This window comes from Nannospalax galili, unplaced genomic scaffold (genome assembly GCF_000622305.1).
Source record: "Nannospalax galili isolate Female #2095 unplaced genomic scaffold, S.galili_v1.0 scaffold620, whole genome shotgun sequence".
Classification (NCBI taxonomy): domain Eukaryota; kingdom Metazoa; phylum Chordata; class Mammalia; order Rodentia; family Spalacidae; genus Nannospalax; species Nannospalax galili.
In genome coordinates, this window is record NW_008346824.1 from 842211 (window position 1) to 847013 (window position 4803).

At 42.4% G+C, this 4803-nt stretch overlaps 1 pseudogene; it reads right to left on the reverse strand.

Annotated features, from left to right (window-relative positions):
- Positions 1-279: 279 nt before the first annotated feature.
- Positions 280-1513, reverse strand: LOC103742185 (annotated as a pseudogene).
- Between the last annotated feature and the right edge of the window lie 3290 nt (positions 1514-4803).

Genomic DNA, 4803 nt, shown 5'->3' on the forward strand with positions numbered 1-4803 from the left:
CCCTCCATGAGTAGTATTTGGCTTTAAACCAAAAAATTTCCCCTCAAAAATCATAACAAATTCCATATTATCCCCTTCTCCCATCTAAAAACTCCCAGCTAGTATAAGGTGCCAACATTGTTATTAGAGGTAAGAGGGAGATATATAATAAATATAATAAAACCCTCATACACAATTAAACTTTAAAGCATGGAAAATGCTAAAAGTAGTAATGTATAGAGGTAGCTCTAGAGCAGAGCAAGCAGGTGTACCCTTTCTTACCAATAGGCAAACATGACTTCACTGCGGTATGGAGTAGGAAAAACTGCCTTGTTGACTTAAGTTGGTGGCAAACTTGCTTTGGCTCCCAAACCTAGGAGTGTTCTTAGAGAGATTGTAGAATCTCTGTGATAGGGAGCTTAATAAAGGGGTCTTGACAAGCTGGAATTCAGGAGCGGTCACTGGCCCCAAGAAGCTCATTTTTACATCTGGCGTCCCAGGCGTTGAGCCCCTGTTGCTGTGCTGGGTGTCAGTGTTCTCTTGTCCCACCATCAGTAACTGATTCCAGTACTCCAGGGGCAGTGAAAGCAGGTGCTCCACCACCTTGAATTGATGCTTGATGTCCTGGAACATTGTCACTGGGTCTGGATTAGGCACAGCATGGAACTATCATGGGGCCAAAGGCTTTAGCTAGATTGGCAATATCCATTTTAGTTGTGATGGACCTGATTTCCTTCGACTCCTAGTCCAAGATGGCAGTGTCTCAATAGTAGACACAGCTTCAATGGCCCCACCATCACTGGGAACCGTCATTGTAGTTTTTGCAACTATGTATTCATTCCCCTGGTCTACAGGTTTTCTTTACAGGCTCAGGAGGGTCACCAACAAACTGCCACTGCTGGAGTGCCTCTTTTCTCTTTTCTTCATTTTGAAATTGTTCACCAAGGAAGAATCCCAGTCCAGTGAATCCCAACAAACTGCCGCTGCTGGAGTGCCTCTTTTTTCTTCATTTTGAAATTGTTCACCAAGGAAGAATCCCAGTCCAGTGAATCATCAGTCTTGTCAAAGCTGATATCTGATAAAATGGAACCAGATTCATCAATGGTTGACAGTTTATTGTTCCCAGAAATTGCCACTGGATGGTTGGCCTCAGTTGAGAAAAGCCAGAGCCGATTTTGGTCCTTGCTTAGCTGAATGCTGCCAGATGTGTCACACATGAGTGTATCTCAAATCAGCTGAATCTGTCCTTCCAGTTTTGCAGTTTCAGCCTCAGCTTACCGACTCCGTTTGATCTCTCCATCCACTTGATTACGAGCATGCTTCATTCAGCTCAACATCCAGGGTGCTATGCTCAGTCTCTGCTTTCTCAGATCTTTGAATTTCCCCAATTCGTGGTCTGTTCTCTGCCACTTCTGGAAATCCTCAAAGTCCATCACCGCCTGGATGAATTCAAGGATTTCATTTCCTTCATTGATAATCTCCAGCGTACAAGCTGCTCAAACAGAGTCCACAAGTTCACCATTGCAGCGTCCATCTTTAGCTGTTGATGCTTCGCCAGCTCCGGGCCTCTCTAAGGGCAGCGTAGAACCACGCCGCCAGATCCGGTTCAAAATCCTGTAGCAGCCAATCACAGGGAAAATCATCCCTTTTCCTTGCCCTATGCGAGGACGCATAGCGCATAAATCTTTTGCCTTTTAAGATACTTTTTAAAAAACAGGCTCAATATAAATTGTTACCGTTGAATTACATCCTTTAAAAACCGTAGTGCAATGCTAACTTCCTGCAATTCTATTTTCTAAACACACCACCCATTGTCCCCTCCACTTTCCCTGTGCAGCATCCTGTTAACTAAAGCTCGGGTGTCCCCTTTCTACAGGGCTGTGTCCACGCCTGGCCTCTCCTCCAGACCCTCTTCCATCAGCTCTGCCCCTTGTCCTCAAATGTTCAGATACTCACATTTTAATGTGTTATCACTAGAATTGTGTTTATGTGTTATTGCAAAACTAAATATTACTGTACTCCATTCCTTCATGATGCCGTTTTTGAAAAATACCTCTCAATTAAAGTAATAGAATGTGTGGGTCTTGATTTGTGTATCATGTTTGCAATCTAAAAGAAATTTCATAGAGCAAAATGCAAAGAAGTTTATGAGTCCAGGTGGTACCTGTTAAGCATTTGCTATTGGCCATCAGGCTTGGCCAGGTGGAGACAGACCAGGGCATGGATGTGACAGAGAGGCAGGAAAGTCAAATGGTGTGAAGGAGGGTCAGGGGATGCTGATCAGTTTTGTGATGAGAGAGCTGTACAGAGGGATTTTGAAGCGATAATGTCTCACAGGCCAAAAGAACTGAACTGAATGGAAGTAGTGGGATTTTAGACACTATGTTCCCATAGTAGGAGAAATATATTGGAGCTCCAGGGAGACTCCCAAAAGCAATCAAAGTATAAACTAAGGTGACATCCACTTCCTCTACACAAAAGTCTCTTTCTCATTTCCCTGGCTTTGTTTATTTTTGGTTTTTGCTTGGAAAGCATGACAGGGGGCAAAGATTACAAAGCTGTGTTATTGGAAACATGATTCAAATCCATGTTTATCTCTGTGTGTCACTGGGCAGGCAATTCCATCTCTGAGCCATAACTTTCCCATTTCCACCTGCAGACGACATACTGGCCATTATCTCGGCTTCTGAGAGCTGAGCATTGACATCTAATTACTCATAAAGATGAAGTGCCAAGGGTAAAAGGAGAGATTAGCAAATGCACCTGTGTGTTTTGACAGCAAAGGGTTTATGGAAGCTAAAAGTACAGTTCTCAGGGAACACTTATAGGGGGTATTTCAGGTAGAAAAGTTAGTTTCTGAGCTAGCAGACACATAAGATCACAGTCTTGATACAAAGGACTTGGAACTCTAGAAAGTTCTCAAGAGCTTTGGTAACTCAAGCATCCAATATGTTGGCTCTGAGCTTCTGTTCTCACATGTACACCACCTCACTCTCGATTATTCCATCTCACTCTGAAACCCTTCGGTTGTCTCAGAGGCTGCTATGTTTTGATTCCCTTAAGAATTCATCTTGAAACTTATCTCTGATGCAACAGAAGAGTTGTGGTCCTTAGAAGGTGATTGCATCATGAAGGTGGATTAGGTGCCCTCAAAGCAGTTTGACAGAAGGGTGTAGCTCCTTTTCTACCTGTCTCCCCCTTCTCAACCTGGCTATCCCTTTGGCCATATAAAGGAATATACTCTTCCCCATGAGAGGACACAGGGACAATATATCATTTTGGAAAGAGAGACATAGAACCTGCTTGTCTTGATCTTGGATTTTCCAGATCCAGGACCATGTGACATTAAATTGTGCTCTTCAGAAACTGCTCAGACTCAAGTATTGTGTTATAGAAGCACAAGAGACAAAAGCAGGGCCTTGGAATTTTCCTGTGAATTTTTATGCCTGTGGGAATGAAGTGTTTCATTCACTCATTCATTCATTCATTCATTCATTCATAAGCAATCAAATAATGGAGCTGCTGTTTAATTAAAAAATCTAATGTGAGCTGGGCATGGTGCTGTAATCCCAGCACTCGGGAGACAGAGGAAGAATGATCTCTTTGCAACTGAGCCCAGCCTTGTCTACATGGTGAGTTCCAGGCCAGGTGGGGCTACAGGTAGACCCTGTCTCAAAAATAATCTAATGTGTAAAAATCTCTTAGATGTTTTTAAGCACTGTCTGCTCAACATTGTTCATATGCCTTGAGATTTCTAACTCAGCTCTTACAGAGGCCCTCAGATATAGATTATGAGCAGCATATGATGGATAAGGAAACAGGATCCCACTGAGATTTTATTACTGATCCCAGCAAAGCAAGCCAAGATTTTATGTACAAACCCGGATTCTATACTGCATTGTGTTATAGACTGAAAGCTACTTGAAGGCAGGAAATCTTTTCATCTCTGAGTCTTAGCTGCACAGGTCCTGATATTTTCTAAGAGACAAAGTACATGAGTTAGTGAGCCAGACTGTTGTCTAGGAGTCTAGCCTTCCTGAATGTAAGGGACTACACCTGTTGCTTTGGTAGAATTATCACACAAGTATCCTTGTCATAAGGGGTCTAGCAGACTACCCAGGCAGATCAGCAGACAGATTTTCCTCTTGGAACCTTTGCAACAAAATCTAGGATAAGAGCACATTCCACACTCAGGGGCTTGGTAGATTATCCCACCACTCTGGTGGAGTAGCCTTAGATAAGACAGAAACCAGGGATATCTTTGTCATTTGTTATAGACTGGAGTGAACTACCTATTCTGTGTTTTTCCTCAACCACCATGGCAGCCCGTGTTTCATAAAACAGAGGACCCATGGGGCAGGAGGACATTGTACAATGTGCTGTGATTGTTACAGGCCACTGACAGCAGAAGAAATGGGAAACAACTTACAGTGTGACGACTCTGCATGAAGTCAAGTTTATTTCAAAGCAAATGAAGTAGTTTAAGGATTCATGATGAGTGCATGCTTGTGCAAATGCTGGTCCCAAATAGACGCCTTCTTTTGACTTCTATAAAGGTAGCAAGATTAACAAGGCTTCCCAAGCAAACGACTGCAGTGTTTTGTGTGTATGAAGTAAATGAGTATCTTTTTAAACATTCTACTTAACATCAAAATAATCCTCCCCCTTCTTTCCTTTCACTTTTGTGCTGGATAAATTTCAGAGACATTGGCCTAGAAAGCTATGTGGTTCTTATTTTCATTGTTATATATAATTTAGTATTTAATGATGTGCAACAATGCACATCACAGTTCCATTGTATTTTGTATTCGTTCTCCTTTAAGA